The following is a 19,814-nucleotide window of genomic DNA, read 5'->3' as shown; positions in this document are numbered from 1 at the left end:
AAAGTTAATCCAATCTTTGTCGCTCGATTCCCAAAACCTTTATTTTCTCATACTAATTACATGTTTTCTAAGGATCTTCCAAACATATTTGTTTAAAACTTTCGGTAAATGTTACACAGTACCTTCTGCATAATTTAACACAGCCTTTTTCCAAAAAAACTGTATATTTTTGAATATATAAATAAAAAATTGCAAAAAAATGTTGTGAATTTTAATTACAATTGAAAAAAAATCATCTTTAATTACTGAACTAAAATTTTGTAAAATACCTGTGTTAAGTTGTAGGCCATATTCCAATAAATAATCTGTAAAAAGTTCAACTTCCTACCTCAAATACTTTGTGAGGAAAGATGTAATTTATAAGCGTTATTTTAACATTGCAAGTATAGGGCGTTCCGGAGCCCCTTAAGGTGACCAATCCGGAAATCTGTAGCATCAGCGTTTGGGGTTTGCTGTCTCCCTGTGAACACCTCTGAAAGTGCGTGCTATGTTTGTAAAGAATGTGTAAGCTGGGCGCTCCCACATAATGTAGCGGAATTTGCTTTTAAGCCAAACATGGGGTTATTCCTCCTTTCACTCGGGCAAACGCTGTCCACTCCACGGGCCGTCACCAGCCAACAGAGATAGGCTGAGTCGTCCTCTGAAGGGACTGGCGTCCCATTGTGCGGTTTCTCTCTCGAACTAAAAGCAATCCCCTGCGACCGTCGTGTCTTGAATGTGTGTGTGTACGCCAGTCTCGAGTTTTCAACCACGGTGCGCCTACTTGTTATTTGTGTATCGTTTACATGAATTCATACAACATTGACTTTATCTTATCGAGTTTGTGTTCGAATGAAGCGCCTTGATGTGCGGAATATGATTGTGAGGGCGGAATATGTAAGCAGTGAAGGTCAGGAGACCACGACGTCTTACAATGTATGTAACCAGAGCACATACGGGGATCACCCTAGCAAAGATATGCGTTGCAAATGGGGGAATCCACTGAGGTAAGCAGCTCTGACAAAGAACAGGTTATTATTAAGGAGACCCTGTGAACGAGTATCTCGAAAACGGCGAATGTTGACGTGCTACTGTCGTGAGCATCTACGAGAAGAGATAGAAGGGTAGTGAAACAACTGCTAGACGCTAAATGGTTGGAAGTCCACGACTCTTGACTGAATGTGGGGTTCAGAGGCTTGTCTGCTCTGAAATGTAGGGTAGATGGTGATCTGTGCCGAAAGAGCATAATGCTGGTGCGAGCACAAGTGTTTCGAAACATACCGTTCATCACACATGGAGCGGCAAACTACCCATATTGACCCAACGACATCGTCAGTTACGATCGTAGTGGGTACGGGACCATCGGGATTCGACGGTCGATAGCAATGGAAACGTGACGACTCTTCGCGTTAATTACACTTTTGCTACACTAGGTCGCTGGTCGTCTACACAAACGCCGTCAGCGAGTCGAACAGGAGCTCGAAACGTGCAGCGCGGCACGGTCACAGGCTGATGGGAGCAGTATTTTCGCATGGAACCTGTGGTAGTTATCGAAGACACGCTGACAGCTCCATCCCTTCATGCTTGATGTCTTCCCCGACGGGGGTGTCATCTATTTGCAGTACAGTTGTCCGTCTTGGACACACACTGTGCTAGTGTGGTTTTAGGAGCACTATACTGATGCCTCAGCGACCTCATTCGGAGGATGTAAATCCCATGGAACCCATCTGGATCGCTATCGAGCGCCATCACCGCGTACACAAATCAGCGGCCCATTATTTACGCGAATTACACGATCTGTGCGTAGACATCTAATGCCACATATCTCCACAAACCTACAAAAAAAAAAAAAAAGGAGGTCCAATACCTGATTGGCAGAATCACTGACGTATTTCGTTCCAAAGACGTACAAACAAGCTACTGTGAAGGTGGTCATAACGTTTTGGCTCATCAGCGTACATCTACGTGAAATCTGAGTACGCATGTGAAGACAAGTGATCCCATAGTGTAGTATTTTCTGCCAAAACTGACAGAACTCGAGGCTGTGATACAAGTATAATTGTGACGAGAACAGATAGATTTCACAGGATTTACATATCTGTAAGGTCACTGTTGTGATAAGTCGATTCATATCTGACGCGGGGAGCATAAGAGAAGGCTTAGTTTCAATGTTCGCTCTGGTATGTGTAGGAAAGTAGCTCCGCGGACGCTGGCAAACTTAATGGCGCGACGTACGTACCATGTAAGACACAGTGTCTTCAGTTTCAAAGAGCACTGCATTATCAACTCATCTAAAGAGCTCAGCGTCTGCACTAACCGTAGAGTGGTGGTACCACACCCACCTGCTGTGCAGTCTGCATTCTTTATTTCGAAGAGGCACATGATTCCAACACATCGCACAACGTCAACTATAAAGACGAGCTGAAGTTAGAGAAATTGTGCAGCTCAGTGTTATATCAAGCGAACAGCGCAATTTATATCACAGTAAAATGTCACTATCAAAAGCCGGCGCAAGGCCTGGATCTTAGGAAGGTGTCTGATTGCGACACGATCCGATCTTTGCGCTGATACGTACAGTCAGTTCTGGTTGCTCAACACGTTTGTGTTTAAAACTACAGTCTGAGCCATTAGAGCCTCTGATGATGTTTCCAGATTTTGGAAATAAAACTTTGGGCACAGAAATGTGGCTTAGAACACAGCCTGTTACCCATTTTACAAAAAAAAAAAAAAAAAAAAAATCAGCGTGGATGCAAATTCCGGAAGTGAAAGTATGCATTGCCTGAAAATTTTTTCATTGTTCAGTCCAAAGGCTCACTACATTTCTTGACAGAATTTATATTTATTTTGTTGTTGTTGTGGTCTTCAGTCCAGAGACTGGTTTGATGCAGCTCTCCGTGCTACTCTATCCTGTGCAAGCTTCTTCAGCTCCCAGTACCGACTGAAACCTACATCCTTCTTAATCTGTTTAGTGTATTCATCTCTTTGTTTCGCACTACGTTTTTTACCCTCCGCACTGCCCTCCAATACTAAACTGGTGATCCATTGATGCCTCAGAACACGTAAACCAAACGATCCAATCTTCTAGTCAAGTTGTGCCACAAACTCCTCTTCTCCCCAATTCTATTCAATACCTCTTCATTAGTTATGTGATCTACCCATCTAATCTTCAGCATTCTTCTGTAGCACCACATTTCGAAAGCTTCTATTCTCTTCTTGTCCAAACTATTTATCGTCCATGTTTCACTTCCGTACATGGCTACACTACATGCAAATACTTTCAGAAACGACTTCCTGACACTTAAATCTATACTCGATGTTAACAAATATCTCTACTTCAGAAACGCTTTCCCTGCCATTGCCAGTCTACATTTTATATCCTCTCTACTTCGACCATCATCAGTTATTTTGCTCCCCAAATAGCAAAACTCCTTTACTACTTTAAGCGTCTCATGTCCTAATCTAATTCTCTCAGCATCACCCCACTTAATTCGACTACATTCCATTATCCTCGTTTTGCTTTTGTTGATGTTCATCTTATATCCTCCTTTCAAGACACTGTCCATTCCTTTCAGCTGCTCTTCCAGGTCCTTTACTGTCTCTGACAGAATCACAATGTCATCGGCGAACCTTTAAGTTTTAATTTCTTCTCCATGGATTTTAATTCCTACTCCAAATTTCCTACTCTAACATACAAAAATATTACTGCATTTCATTAGTGGTAAACACTGTAATTAATTCCTTCTGCGTTTAGCTAATTTTGCCCCCTTCAGTATTACGTATTCACTACATACTGTCAGTTGGAACAGCGGCCAACACAATCTGAGAAAACTATGTGCCTAAGGCTACAGTCACCGTTTCTAATTTGCGTGCTGCCTCCAGTTTCAGTGCCAAGTACTACCATATGCGATCAACAGGCACGCAGGTCATAATGCTAGCTTCCCAAGTACGCGTCATACGACACACTGCTGGGGAAGCTAGCGCGGCGAGGCTAGTACGCGTCGGAACATGGCGTTACGATGTTACAAGGAATCGATAGCCAGCCGGCAAATTAAAAATTGCGACTCTAGGCATATGCAAGTAGTTTTTTCCCCCTTGAACATTTTCAAACGTGCTTGCAGTAAGTTACCATCTGCCATTAATGGCTCAACGCAAAAAAAGTAGGCAAAGTGAACATGAGTGAACCTGAAAATCTATTATAAAGCACTGCGTCTTCGGGCCACAAGTGGCCCATCGGGACCATCCGACCGCCGTATCATCCTCAGCTGTGGATGCGGATAGGAGGGGCGTGTGGTCAGCACACCGCTCTCCCGGTCGTTATGATGGTTTTCTGTGACCGGAGCCGCTACCTTTCGGTCGAGTAGATCCTCATTTGGCATCACGAGGATGAGTGCACCACGAAAACTAGCAACAGCGCATGGCGGCTGGATGGTCACCCATCCAAGTGCCGGCCACGCCCAACAGCGCTTAACTTCGGTGATCTCACGGGAACCGGTGTATCCACTGTGGCAAGGCCGTTGCCCGAAAATCTATTATAAGACCACTATGAAACTACAGGGTGATTCAAAAAGAATACCACAACTTTAAAAATGTGTATTTAATGAAAGAAACATAATATAACCTTCTGTTATACATCATTACAAAGAGTATATAAAAAGGTTTTTTTTTTCACTCAAAAACAAGTTCAGAGATGTTCAATATGGCCCCCTCCAGACACACGATCAATATCAACCCGATACTCCAACTCGTTCCACACTCTCTGTAGCATATCAGGCGTAACAGTTTGGATAGCTGCTGTTATTTCTCGTTTCAAATCATCAATGGTGGCTGGGAGAGGTGGCCGAAACACCATATCCTTAACATACCCCCATAAGAAAAAATCGCAGGGGGTAAGATCAGGGCTTCTTGGAGGCCAGTGATGAAGTGCTCAGTCACGGGCTGCCTGGCGGCCGATCCATCGCCTCGGGTAGTTGACGTTCAGGTAGTTACAGACAGATAAGTGCCAATGTGGTGGCGCTCCATCCTGCTGAAATATGAATTGTTGTGCTTCTTGTTCGATCTGAGGGAACAGCCAATTCTCTAACATCTCCAGATACTGTAGTCCAGTTACAGTAGCACCTTCGAAGAAAAAGGGACCAAAAACTTTATTGGCTGAAATGGCACAGAAAACGTTCACCTTAGGCGAGTCACGTTCATATTGAGTTGTTTCCCGCAGATTCTCAGTGCCCCATATACAGACATTGTGACGGTTGACTTTCCCGTTAGTGTGGAAAGTTGCTTCATCACTAAACACAATCTTTGAAACGAAGGATTCATCTGTTTCCATTTGAGCAAGGATAAAATCACAGAAATCGATTCTTTTAATCTTATCAGCTGCAGACAGTGCTTGAACCAATTTCAGACGATAAGGTTTCATAACTAACCTTTTTCGTAGGACTCTCCATACAGTTGATTGTGGAATTTGCAGCTCTCTGCTAGATCTGCGAGTCGATTTTCCTGGGCTGCGAACAAATGCTTGCTGGATGCGTGCTACATTTTCATCACTCGTTCTCGGCCGTCCAGAACTTTTCCCTTTGCACAAACACCCATTCTCTGTAAACTGTTTATATCAACGTTTAATACACCACCTATCAGGAGGTTTAACACCATACTTCGTTCGAAATGCACGCTGAACAACTGTCGTCGATTCACTTCTGCCGTACTCAATAACACAAAAAGCTTTCTGTTGAGCGGTCGCCATCTTAGCATCAACTGACGCTGACGCCTAGTCAACAGCGCCTCAAGCGAACAAATGTACCACTAAATGAAACTTTATAGCTCCATTAATTCGCCGACAAATAGTGCTTAGCTCTGCCTTTTGTTGTTGCAGAGTTTTAAATTCCTAAAGTTGTGGTATTCTTTTTGAATCACCCCGTATACTTATATGGATATGATGTCTGTTCTTGCGGAGATGTCCGAAAGAACAGACACCATATCCACATAAGTATATCGTTCTGAAAATACCGTCCATGATCTTCTTCTGTGCGGATGTATATAATTACACGAACCCTTACGGGACTTGGTAAGAATGTCTTCTACGAGTAATGAGTATGTTGGGTAGGGACATTACGAATGTAGTATGTGGACATATAAGGAGAGAATGTGGGTCTCGTGGGAGGCGTGCGCGAGGTAGACCCTGCAGACGCACTATCCTCTTTGCCCCCGGTGGCTCAGATGGATAGACCGCCTAACATGTCAGCAGGAGATCCCAGCTTCGAGTCCCGATCGTGGCACACATTTTCACCTGAGAAAGTTTTAATATACAACTCTAATTTCGTTCGCTGTAAAAGTGGGTATTTCCCAGCAACACGACATAAAGTCGCTTGATTGATGATGTGATTCGAAAGACTGGAATATCCATGGTTTATCAAAAATGTGTTAGAAAATAGCAAGAAAATATTTCGTTTTTGATTGCTTGTGATTCACTGCAGAATCACATACACAGTCTATCCGAACGGCATCAGCCTCAAAACCTACCTTATTTGTAGTTAAATTCGTGCACAATACGGAAATACGTAGTGTCTGAAATATGGGATATTACCTGTGGTAGGAAATAGTAGCGGAAATTTACCAAATACATCTTTTACGTGAGACAGAAGTGACGTCTTGTAACACACCGTCTTGTTTGGCGGCAGGATTATAGTTATATGCTTACAGTAAGTATAAAATCAGTAACTGAGGAGTTTCACATAAGAGAAAGTATGTGAATTTGACGTTCTATAAGAAATTTAAAAACCCATTAGGCAGAACAGTACACAGCCTCTTACAAGCAACACAAATGCTTGTGCGAAGTTAACAAAATATGGGAACATCAAAAGACCATGTTACACTTACGATATAAAATATTTAATAAACTAAACAGAATGGTGGAATGAATGAGATGACTGAACTAATGTTCGGAGTGAATGACTGAATTCCGGTTCTGCACCAAATTAGTGGCTAAGAACCTCGTGAAACAATGAACTCGCAACGACACGCCGAGCATACTTCCAACCACAATAACCTCGCTACTTAAAACAGTGGCCATGAAATGTAAAACTGCAAATAGGGAACACCTATTGATAATTCCGATAGTATCACCTCTTTCACCAAACACCAAACACAGCGAGCAGCTCCATTTAACACCACACTTCTCACTTGCTTCGTGACCAACTCGACGCACTTTTAGTTCAAACGCTTAAGCCAGACAACGTTACCTGACGTGGAACACTGCGATTGGCCCACTGCACCGGCACCATAACACATGATCGTTCATGTAGTGTCTAGAAAGCCTGCATTCTCGGTTCGCTAGACAAACAATCAAACAAGTAGTACAAATCAGTTTTGTTACAATTGATCAAATACAACACTTAACTTTCGTAATTACACAGCTGTGTCGCAAGCAATCGGCGACATACGAAATAATCAGTCTTTGCAATGACTACTGATCCCTAACTGACAAAAGTCTTTCCTGAACTGCTACCATGTGCCTAGTGTTGAAGCTGCTATTGAACTGGGCCGTCACCACTCGGTCGCGGAGCTTATGTTCTCTTCACATAGGGGCCGCTGGTGTTCCTTTGTCGTCCTGGTGGGAGGGCCGCTCAGCGTGCTATTGGCTGATCTCTTGTCACAGCCTTTACTTCCCTGTCGTTCGCGACTGGCGTGCCGGAGCTTGACTTTACGCCGTAACAGTTCAAGTTAACCAAACTGTTTACAGTCGATCCTTGGTACAGATTACCACCTTTAAATAACTTCAGCAATAAGTGACTGGCGAAATAAAGTGATAAAACAAATTAAAATTCTAAGTGACTGTCGTAGAGAAAATGTTCATGGTGTCACTAACAAGATTTAATACACACATCGTTCGGAAAAGGCTCCGTAAGCACAGATGTAAAGTCCTATTAGCAACCCGAAAACAGTGTATTTCGTATGCGGTATGTGAAACCATATATGTGTTCCGACTTTTTTCGTAGTTCTCGACGACAGGGCTATAGATAAGCTTGATATGTCTTTCTCCTGAGCGGAAGCTTCCGAATAAATGCCTGAGCGAGAAATGGGCGTAGCAGGCTGTTAACTCCCGTGCCACAGGGAAATCAGCCTTGGACAATGAACGTCCGTAACCTAATGTAGCCCGTGGCCGGTTGTGGTTTCAGGAGCGACTCGCAGTCCCATGTGACGCGAACACTACCTAGGAGCTAAACTGTTGTTTGTTTGCTGTTTTCTATTTTCCACTGCTGATTGGTGCCTCACACTCGGAGTTGTGAAATGCGTATGGGGTAAAGTCACAGATTCCTCAGATTCGGCGTACACAGTACCATCAGTAGACGGGCAAAGTGTACTGACATCTGTGGAAAATTTAATTTATAACATATATGAAAAGCACTAATATTAATTAATATAACTTCAACTAAGTGAAACTAATATATGACCTGTGATATTTTGACCTTCTGCTTCGAGGGAGGTACCGCAGTTGCTTAAAATGGCTTTGTCAAATCATTTCGAAATCAAAGTTAAGCCGTGCTCTCGTATAAGGCTTTGTCAGATAAAGTCACGGAAACTACGCCGGCCGGTGTGGCCGAGCGGTTCTAGGCGCTACAGTCTGGAATCGCGCGACCGCTACGGTCCAGGTTCGAATCCTGCCTCGGGCATGGACGTGTGTGATGTCGTTAGGTTAGTTAGGTTTAAGTAGATCTAAGTTCTAGGGGACTAATGACCTCAGATGTTAATTGGCTCTGAGCACTATGCGACTTAACTTCTGAGGTCATCACTCGCCTAGAACTTAGAACTAATTAAACATAACTAACCTAAGGACATCACACACACCCATGCCAGAGGCAGGATTCGAACCTGGGACCGTAGCGGTCGCTCGGCTCCAGACTGTAGCGCCTAGAACCGCACGGTCACTGCGGCCGGCAGATGTTAAGTCCCATAGTGCTCAGAGCAACGGAAAGTACTCCTCTCGAAGCTTACTATGTCAGTGCGGATAAGAATTAGTTCCGCCTTTAAGTAAATAATACTGGGCTTATAACGGATCACCTAAGACGCAAGTCAAGGTTTATTCTAATTCGTACATATGTGATATACACTTGTCTCTATTTTTACATAATGTCGTTTCTGAGGGGTCTATGGTCAACGGTTATGGGGAATGCACGCGTTTATTATGAAAATGTTACAGATCTCTGTCACTTCCTGGAGTCCACTACCCTTAGTGAGACCAGTGGACGTATAGCACCTGGCCTTTGGAAGAGTGCTCTCCGAAAGCTATACGATAGTATTAACAGCACCAACGAGCACCCGACTCCGCTCGCTGAAGAAATGAAATACATTACAATATCTCTTGATCTGCATAATAGACGAATGTCTGCGGCAAGCCGGTCCTGCTCGATGTGTTAACGGAATGGAATTAATGCTGAAAGAACAGCGAGGAACTCAAATGGCACAATTTTTGCGGAACTCGGAACAATATATCGTGCTTGAGTTAGAACAATTTCTGAACTGTGATTATTAGCTTGAATTTATCGGAGTGTATGTAGCTTTGTGTTTACTGGATTTGTAATACTGTGCATTTTTACTCAGTTTGGGCGTAAGAAATATTACGATCAGGTGCTGATTGTTTGTTCTTTCGCTGCCCTATGTGTTCCGGAGACGCTGCAGTTTTAGCAGTCGTGCGATCGCTCTATTGTAGCTTCATTAAGTGAGATACTGGAACATTTCAGATCTTATCAGTTACTGAAAATAACCTTTAACACGAGGTGAAATTGAGGCTTCCTTCTTGCGTTATTTTACCTGAATCACTGACAAATAAATTAGTACATCCAGATTCCGGTAGGCAGGTTCGTGAACTCCAAATCAGTCATCAAGGAAAATTATAAATCGTCGTGGCAGAAAATCTGCCAGAGGTGTTATCGCTAAAAATTAAACCATAAGCGAAAACTTCAGTCACACCATGAGAGCTGATAGAGTGAATAGATTTAAAATGACTCTCAATGTTGAACAAAGAATCTTCCGTCTGAATTCACCCATCAGATACGGGTCCAGTGATTTCAGAATTCAGTAAAATTATATTGCAAAGTGAACTTCCTCAAGAACCTACACAACGCTTCAAAAAAGGAAAACTGTCAGTTGTGAGTATTCTCTATTTTTAATTACGGTTCTGGTATGAGCAACCTTCTGTTATTTTGAAAGCTGTCGAGCGACGTTTTAAATTCAGTATTTTGAAGGGAGTCTCCTTCTTTTTGCAGTTACTTAACATTATCACTGTACATGGAGCAGTCTTATATTTCAGTGAATGTTCACTTTTATTAAATTTGTAGTAGCGAAAATGGCATATAGGAGAAATTGATAACTGAGTTCGGCCGTTTACGGGCAGGTTCGGATGTGACTATAAAAGCAGTGTTTGATAAGACGACGCTTTGTCAGTTGGTTGTTAAGAACGCAAGGGAATGTCAACGTCGAAATCGTGCTATTAACATGAGTGCATAGTAAGTATAGACAGCCACTGTTGTCGTGCGCACAAGTTCACATACGAAACAGCCGTGCCTGTCTGATGACAGCGACAGCCAAAGTTTTCATGAACTGGTCGTAAATAGACTGCTTCTGCTTGTCTGAGTTTTTCCCGAACGGCTGTCCAGCAGCTATTCTGCCACTGCTACGTACGAGAACACACGGACACCGGAGCATCCGAACCAGACCTCCACAACATACAAAAAAATTTAAATAACGCACTCAGTAATCCGACGCGTACCGGTAATTACAGACCAGGTGGAGTTCCGCGTGGCGTTATAATCAAATGAAATTTTAATCCGCCAGTTCAGTATTAGCGCACAAAATGTTTCCTCATATTTCATTGCGTAATGACATTTCCAAATAACAGGCAAAACGCGGCCCTGAAATTGGTAAGCAGAGAAACTTTGTCGAAAAATTCTCTTGTTATTTCGCTCTTCGGATAAGGAACTGGCACAGAGCAACCGGCGTGAAGGAAGAAAATTGTGTGTACTGGTGTCGGATTCAAAATTGCCATCGCTGAGGTCGGTTTTCGGTTACAACGTGCTTCACGCCAATAATGAATATGAGACTTGTATTGTGTATCGCTAATTTCATTTCGTGCTCTGTTAGTGAGAGCACGATTATTTCCATAATTTATTTGCATAGGAGTCATGTTTAGAATCTTTTAAACCGTAATTAGTCACGATGCAAGCAACATGCTCCATTCTAGAACGCAGGAAGAGTTTTTTTTTTTTTTTTTTTTTTTTTTTTCATCATCGGTTATTGGTTCGCAGCCTGTGGTTCTAATGCCTCTAAGCATTACGGAACTTAACATCAGAGGTCATCAGTCCCCTTGTCTTAGAACTACTTTAACCTAACTAACGTAAGGATTTCACACACATCCATGCCAAAGGCAGGATTCGAACCTGTGACCACAGCAGCAGTGCGGTTCCGGACTGAAGTGCCTCGAAGCGCTCGGCCACAGCGGCCGGCCGCCGTCTGTGGAAACTACGTTAAAATTGCCGGTATAAATGCTCACCACAATACAGAACTTACCATGGGAGACGAGCAATAGGATCTGTGAAACTTTGTTTCATCAGAAGAAGTATTTGAAAGTGTGCGTACGCGGTAAAACGAATATGGTTGTTATGGGTTTAAACTAGTCATCAAAATTTCTACGACTGCGGCCATGCGAGGAATATAAAACTTGTTAACGTCTCCAAGTCACTTCTTCACATCATAGAGGAGATGTTAGATTTCATAAAACTCTGGATATTAAACCGGGTGTGGTGAAAGCTTTGTGAGCCCACGGCTTACGGTATGCAGACAGAATTACTGACAAGCAAGTCGACGTGTATGTGTTTTTTGAAGTTACAGTTTTCTTCGATGAAGCGTAGGTAAATTCCGGTGACTTTATCGGAAAGAACTACACAGTTGTACTTGGTGTACTCTAGATTTCGTAGGAAAAGATCCATGAACTATTGTAGAAACTGTAGTGGTGAGTATGTAGTGGCTGTTTTACCTCTACGCCTAGGACTTGCGATTTCTAGCTGTCATATGTTTCTGTTATTGGCAGATCATTCGTGATGGCGGCTGTTCTCTCTGTAAATGTACAGATTACGATATGATACAGTTCTTTAAATAAAACAGTGGTGTCCAAAATTAAAGCAACAAACCGTTATTTTCCCGTCTTATGTCTAATTCACGGTATAGTCATACAAACTGTCAACAGATGCCCGTACAATTGTGTTCTGCAATGAAAGTGGCATTCCGGTCAACGGTCAACCACGACAACAATGACGTCAGGGCACCTATCAAACGGAGTAGTTTGTGCCAAGTACTTCCGCATCCACAATCGATGTGTACACAGTCACAGACGGGGCAGTATGGCTAAAGAAGCCTCCCACCGGGCTGTCTGCAGTGGAGGGCATTAAGAACAATGGAAGCAGGATAGTTGCAAACTGATGTTGCCCGATGGCTTAATGTGGATCGTTGTGTTGTTTCTATGCATCTCGAACACCAGGGCAGGGCCGACCATGTGTGATATCAGAAAGAGGGGAGTGTCATTCGGCTGTAAGGCCACGACGGTGCCCCCATAGTTCTGGACGGCAACTGGCATTTGACCTCGCAACGTACAATGGACGAGCTGTATCGAGAAAAGAGCAGACAGAAGGCTTCGTCAGAGTGGCCTTTATTGTCGGAGAAGTGCTGTTGCCGTATGTGCACCTCGGATGCTTCACGTCTTCACAGAAGGGAACGTCTAGAGCGGAGTCGTCAACACCCACTTGGATGTCGAACAGTGGGCCAATGTTCTTCTCTCAGATGGTCCTAAGATGGTCTGGTGAGTGATTCTCCACTTATTCGCATCTGGAAGGAACGTGGAACACGATTTCGGGTTCCAAGAACTGTGGAAAGTGACCGATATCAAAGAGGTGCCCCAATGGTGTGGGCAGGGTTATGTGGATAACTCGAAATTGTACAGGTGAATCGGGAATGTTTAAATGCTGTCCGGTATCGTGATGAGATCTTGGGACCACAAGTGCGGTTGTTGCGAGGTGGTGTGGAACCAGACTTGGTTTTGATGGTGGATAAAGCTAGACCTCATAGAGAGCGCATGGTTGATGTTTTCTTGGAAGTGGAAAATGTTCTACGCATGGCGTGACCTGCTTCCTCTCCCGATTTGAATTCCACAGAGCTTGTCTGGGATGCACTATGGAGACAGTTTGCGTCACGTCAGCATCCACAAAGCACTCTCCAAGACTTGAGAGCAGCTCTGCAGGAAGAATGGGCGTTATTGCCTCAACATGAGACTGATGACATTATTCACAGCTTACCCCGTCGTTATCGGGCGAGCATTGGTGCCAGAGGTGGTCATACCCCATACTGAGAATAGTAACCAGTAGTCGGAACGTTTGAGCAAATCCGTCACGTTGGAAGAAACGAAGGACAATTTTGTCTACCGCTATGAACACAGTTGTTGGAAGGGTCCTGTAGCCACCTTTCATTAGTCCGGTAGCCCACTCTCACTAGCATATCTCTTTCTCTTAGTTCTTTCTCTTTTTTCATAACTGGCTGAATGAATGTGGCTGCGTGTCACACTTCTCGACGGTGGCGTATTGTGCTGCAGAAAGTCTGCGATAGTCAGATTCAGCAGCAGTCGTAGATAATAGACAACTCTCATAGTGGTTAAGTAGGCAAAGAGGTTTGCGCTACTTGTGAGAAATCTACCTGCGTTAGGTTGGTGGCGGAAATCGCATATTTGGGTTTTCCGGGCCACGTGGAGCGTGGAAGAGGCTGGAGGAGAAAAAGCGAGGCAGTCTGCCGCCGGTACGGGAAGCGTCCACAGCTGTGCTCCAGTCGAAGAAGGGTGAGTTACACTGACCGCGTGGCGCGTTGTTACTTGGCGAGGGGAGAGCTGTTAGCTTTTGGTCTCGCTTTTGAAGTCTGAAAGATTTCTTTACCTTGTCGCTGCAAGGAGTGCAAAACTTTGGTGGATTTTTCTTTTAGTAAATTTTTATAGCAGACTAGGACCCGCCGGAAGAGCGCCACACAAAGGTGTCGATAAGAAGTGAGCACTCGCTTCTGTATGAATGTCTGTTTGCCTTCAGCTGTGCCTGTATGCACTTTCATTATTCTACATATTAATAGCTTTGAATTATCGTAAATTTTCCTTCCTTTATATAGCTTTCGTTCGTGCGGGGCCAACCATGTGGTTGAACATCAGAGTTTGTTGGGCTACCGTCATCACTAACTGTCCGAACTCATGTTTGTTTTAAAGAATGTTAACTGTTCATGATTGCGTGATGTGATATTGTTGCAACTTGGCCACGATATCTAGAAACTGCGTATCCACAAACCACGTGGGCACGCGGGTATACTGCGAAACGTGTACCGTTTCGCGAGCTATTGCAATCAGTTATCAGGCCACCGCAGTTGTATGAATGATTCACATCGATGATTTTAGGTGTAAATTATAACGGTGAATGTATCGATGCTTTTCTTTAGTGTTTTAGGAATTAATGTTATAAGGAATTGTGTACATGCCTCACATCCATGTCTTAGGAATAAATGATTTTATCCACAATTTTCTCTTGTATTCAGAGGTTACGTTTTTGCACCTAAGCCACTCACCTCGTAGCTTTCCCGTTAGCACATCCTACGCGTTTGCTTACGCACAGGTTCAGTGATTAGTTTCCCCTTTTATTTTAAAACAAATGCTTTAGATTAAGTCTTATTTTCAGGTGTGTTGCTGGGAGCTGATCTTATGCACAGGGTTCATGCATTTTCTAGTTTATTTTAAATGTTTGATTCTCGTGAACAGTGCTCGGGCAATGCTATTAATTACATCGCATCCCCTATGAGGGATATCACAACGTATGCACTTTTATGAGTTTTTGGTCTGTGATCAAATTATTTTATTTTCCCACTCGGCCAAGCCTTTGATTAGGTGCATGGTTAGAGTCGGTGGCGACCGTAATCTTCTCACGTTAATTTCAGAATCAAAAAGCATTTCCATTTGCATCTGGTTCATTTACATATTCGGGCACAGTTCCGAGCGCTACGTTTTGTTCACTCAAAGGCACTTCATGCCAATTACACGGAACGCAACAAGTACACGACTGTTCTGCACGATATATTCACAGGTACCGCACGACGACTGCTAGTAGCGACCATTTGCCTATGCTTTAGGTCAATAGTAAGAAGTAACCAAGTGAGTTACAAGGAGTCGGTGCCGACCCAATAATAATCTAATAAATTGTAGAACCAGGATAGTTACATTGTTATTTAAGTCCTGTATTATTACCTGTTTATACTGTTTTGTGGCAAAGTAAACGAAATCTTGCAAAATTTCCGTTAGTTGGTTTAATTTTGACACCACTGAATATGAAGAATCGTTACCTTTGTGAATACATTTCTCAATTACAGTCAGTGATTTCCATACAAGAAACGCATTATTTGTCAACGTTGCACTTCGCATGTACAGGAAGCGTGTGAATGTTTTTACTACAAAACAGTATATCTGTTGCTGGCGCAACTGCTTTGCATATGCTGGTGGTAGCGAACCGACAGCAACGACCCCTTTGATATTCAAATGAATATCAATAGCTTGAATGCCTGTAGCTGTTATAACCCGTCCCATTTACATTGGCGGTTAAACGGGAGATCTGGTCGGCTTTCATTTCACGCCTCATTCTGTAGAGTTGCAGGTACTTCATAGATTGTTACTTCCAATGTTGTTATACAAAATAATAAGGGGCATTCTGGCGAAATTAATGAAGTATTCTCGAGTCACCGGCCGAATAGTACCAACGTCTTGAAGTAAGATTTTCGAACATTTAATGTGTCCTGTTTTCAGACGAAATGCAAGGATTTCTGAAGGGCGCTATTCTTAAGATCTCTTTAGCGAGCTTCCCTTGTTTAGAAGGATCACTGAGCAGATCTACTGAAGCAGGGGTGATGAGGCCGCCTGCACTAGTGTAATTTCGGTTCCTGGTGCAAAAGTCACTCTTCCACTTCAAACGCACCACGCCTTCTCTCGTTAAAATCTTCCAATCACTCTTTAATCCTGATCGGAGATTAATGTGACTTTAACTAATATAATTTTGAATGTGTGTAACGCACAGTCCCAAGTGGCCATGTTTCATTGGTTCACGAGTTATATTTGTAATGCAATAACCATTGCGTTGAGTGTAGCGTCCGTTATTGTTGATTCTTTTTGTTTATATATATGTAATTGATCCTTAAGTAATTCTGCGTATTATATTGCCTCAAAATTACTATGAATTTTTCAACATGAAATGTTAAGTAACTTCTCAGCTGTGATATTAGGTTCACATAACAGTCAGTCTAAAATCTAATACCGTGTTTGTACACAGATCCGTTATTGCATGTGATCATTGCCTGAGTATCTGTGACGACAAAGCCTTTTGGTGATTCACTTCACTTGTTTTTTCTCGCAGTTACGCAGTGCGGACAGCCACGACATTTATGAAGATAATATTTTGCATAAGACAAAATGTATTGTTAAAATGAGGTCATTGTACGTTCAAAAGTACAAATAAAAATGCTGTAGCAAATGTTTTCACCTATGCTTTGTATTCCAATGTAGTGATTGTTGCTGTTGTGGTCTTCAGTCCTGAGACTGGTTTGATGCAACTCTCCATGCTACTCTATCCTGTGCAAGCTGCTTCGTCTCCCAGTACCTACTGCAACCTACATCCTCCTGAATCTGTTTAGTGTATTCACCACTTGGCCTCCCTCTACGATTTTTACCCTCCACGCTGCCCTTCAATACTAAATTGGTGATCCCTTGATGCCTCAGAACATGTCCTAACAACCGATCCCTTCTTCTGGTCAAGTTGTGCCACAAATTTCTCTTCTCCCCAATCCTATTCAATACTTCCTCATTAGTTATGTGATCTACCCATCTAATCTTCAGCATTCTTCTGTAGCACCACATTTCGAAAGCTTCTATTCTCTTCTTGTCCAAACTATTTATCGTCCATGTTTCACTTCCATACATGGCTACACTCCATACAAATACTTTCAGAAACGACTTCCTGACACTTAAATCTATACTCGATGTTAACAAATTTCTCTTCTTCAGACACGATTTCCTCGCCATTGCCAGTCTACATTTTATATCCTCTCTACTTCGACCATCATCAGTTTTTTGCTCCCCAAATAGCAAACTCCTTTACGACTTTAAGTGTCTCATTTCCCAATCTAATTCCCTCAGCATCACCCGATTTAATTCGGCTAAATTCCATTATCCTCGTTTTGCTTTTGTTTATGTTCATCTTATATCCTCCTTTCAAGACGCTATCCATTCCATTCAACTGTTCTTCCAAGTCCTTTGCTGTGTCTGACAGAATTACAATGTCATCGGCGAACCTCAAAGTTTTTATTTCTTCTGGATGGATTTTAATACCCACTCCGAATTTTTCTTTTGTTTTTTAGTGCTTGCTCAATATACAGATTGAATAACATCGGGGAGAGGTTACAACCCTGTCCTAGTCCCTTCCCAACCACTGCTTCCCTTTCATGTCCCTCGACTCTTATAACTGCCATCTGGTTTCTGTACAAATTGTAAATAGCCTTTCGCTCCCTCTATTTTACCCCTGCCACCTTTAGAATTCGAAAGAGAGTATTCCAGTCAACATTGTCAAAAGCTTTCTCTAAGTCTACAAATGCCATAAACGTACGTTTGCCTTTCCTGAAACTTTCTTCTAAGGTAGCTCGTAAGGTCAGTATTGCCTCACGTGTTCCAGTATTTCTACGGAATCCAAACTGATCTTCCCCGAGGACGGCTTCTACTAGTTTTTCCATTCGTCTGTAAAGAATTCGTGTTAGTATTTTGCAGCTGTGGCTTATTAAACTGATTGTTCGGTAATTTTCAGATCTGTCAACACCTGCTTTCTTTGGGATTGGAATTATTATATTCTTCTTGAAGTCTGAGGGTATTTCGCCTGTTTCATACATCTTGCTCACCAGATGGTAGAGTTTAGTCAGGACTGGCTCTCCCAAGGCCGTCAGTAGTTCCAATGGAATGTTGTCTACTCCGGGGGCCTTGTTTCGCAGGTCTTTCAGTGCTCTGTCAAACTCTTCACACAGTATCGTATCTCCTATTTCATCTTCATCTACATCCTCGTCCATTTCCATAATATTGTCCTCAAGTACATCGCCCTTGTATAGACCCTCCATATACTCCTTCCACCTTTCTGCTTTCCCTTCTTTGCTTAGAACTGGGTGTCCATCTGAGCTCTTGATGTTCATACAAGAGGTTCTCCTTTCTCCAAAGGTCTCTTTAATTTTCCTGTAGGCAGTATCTATATTACCCCTAGTGAGATAAGCCCCTACATCCTTACATTTATGCTATAGCCATCCCTGTTTAGCCATTTTGCACTTCCTTCCGATCTCATTTTTGAGACGTTTGTATTCCTTTTTGCCTGCTTCATTTACTGCATTTTTATATTTTCTCCTTCCATCAATTAAATTCAATATTTCTTCTGTTACCCAACGATTTCTACTAGCCCTCGTCTTCTTACCTACTTGATCCTCTGCTGCCTTCACTATTTCATCCCTCAAAGCTACCCATTCTTCTTCTACTGTATTTCTTTTCCCCATTCCTGTCAATTGCTCCCTTATGCTCTCCCTGAAACTCTGTACAACCTCTGGTTCTTTCAGTTTATCCAGGCCCCATCTCCTTAATATCCCACCTTTTTGCAGTTTCTTCAGTTTTAATCTACAGGTCATAACCAATAGATTGTGGTCAGAGGCAACATCTGCCCCTGGAAATGTCTTACAATTTAAAACCTGGTTCCTGAATCTCTGTCTTACCATTATATAATATATCTGATACCTTTTGTAACTCCAGGGTTCTTCCACGTATACAACCTTCTTTCATGATTCTTAAACCAAGTGTTAGCTATGATTAAGTTGTGCTCTGTGCAAAATTCTACGAGGCGGTTTCGTCTTTCATTTCTTAGCCCCAATCCACATTCACCTACTACGTTTCCTTCTCTCCCTTTTCGTACACCCGAATTCTAGTCACCCATGAGTATTAAATTTTCGTCTCCCTTCACCATCTGAATAATTTCTTTTATTTCATCATACATTTCTTCAATTTCTTCGTCATCTGCAGAGCTAGTTGGCATTTAAACTTGTGCTACTGTAGTAGGTGTGGGCTTCGTATCTATCTTGGCCACAATAAAGCGTTCACTATGCTGCTTGTAGTAGGTTACCCGCATTCCTATTTTCCTATTCATTATTAAACCTACTCCTGCATTACCCCTATTTGATTTTGTGTTTATAACCCTGTAGTCTCCTGCCACCGAACTTGACTAATTCCCACTATATCTAGCTTTAACCTGTCCATTTCCCTTTTATAAATTTTCTAACCTACCTGCCCGATTAAGGGATCTGACATTCCACGCTCCGATCGGTAGAACGCCAATTTTCTTTCTCCTGATAACGACATCCTCTTGAGTAGTCCCCGCCAGGAGATGCGAATAGGGGACTATTTTACCTCCGGAATATTTTACCCAAGAGGACGCCATCATTTAGTCATACATTAAAGCTGCATGCCCTCGGGAAAAATTACGGCCGTAGTTTCCCCTTGCTTTCAGCCGTTCGCAGTACCAGCACAGCAAGGCCGTTCTGGTTATTGTTACAAGGCCAGATCAGTCAATCATCCAGACTGTTGCCCTTGCAACTACTGAAAAGGCTGCTGCCCCTCTTCAGGAACCACACGTTTGTCTGGCCTCTCAACAGATACCCCTCCATTGTGGTTGTACCTACGGTACGGCCATCTGTATCGCTGAGGCACGCAAGCC

At 42.8% G+C, this 19,814-nt stretch overlaps 1 protein-coding gene and 1 pseudogene across 1 annotated transcript in view; one reads left to right on the top strand and one right to left on the bottom strand.

Moving 5' to 3' along the window:
• Window positions 1–19,814, top strand: part of LOC126195237 (uncharacterized) — a 155,120-nt gene that overhangs the window by 108,476 nt on the left and 26,830 nt on the right. The gene's annotated exons all lie outside the window — the stretch shown is intronic.
• Window positions 4,382–4,498, bottom strand: LOC126196462 (5S ribosomal RNA; annotated as a pseudogene).

Source organism: Schistocerca nitens, chromosome 7 (assembly GCF_023898315.1).
Source record: "Schistocerca nitens isolate TAMUIC-IGC-003100 chromosome 7, iqSchNite1.1, whole genome shotgun sequence".
Taxonomy (NCBI): Eukaryota; Metazoa; Arthropoda; class Insecta; order Orthoptera; family Acrididae; genus Schistocerca; species Schistocerca nitens.
This window is presented reverse-complemented; position numbering and strand designations above follow the sequence as displayed.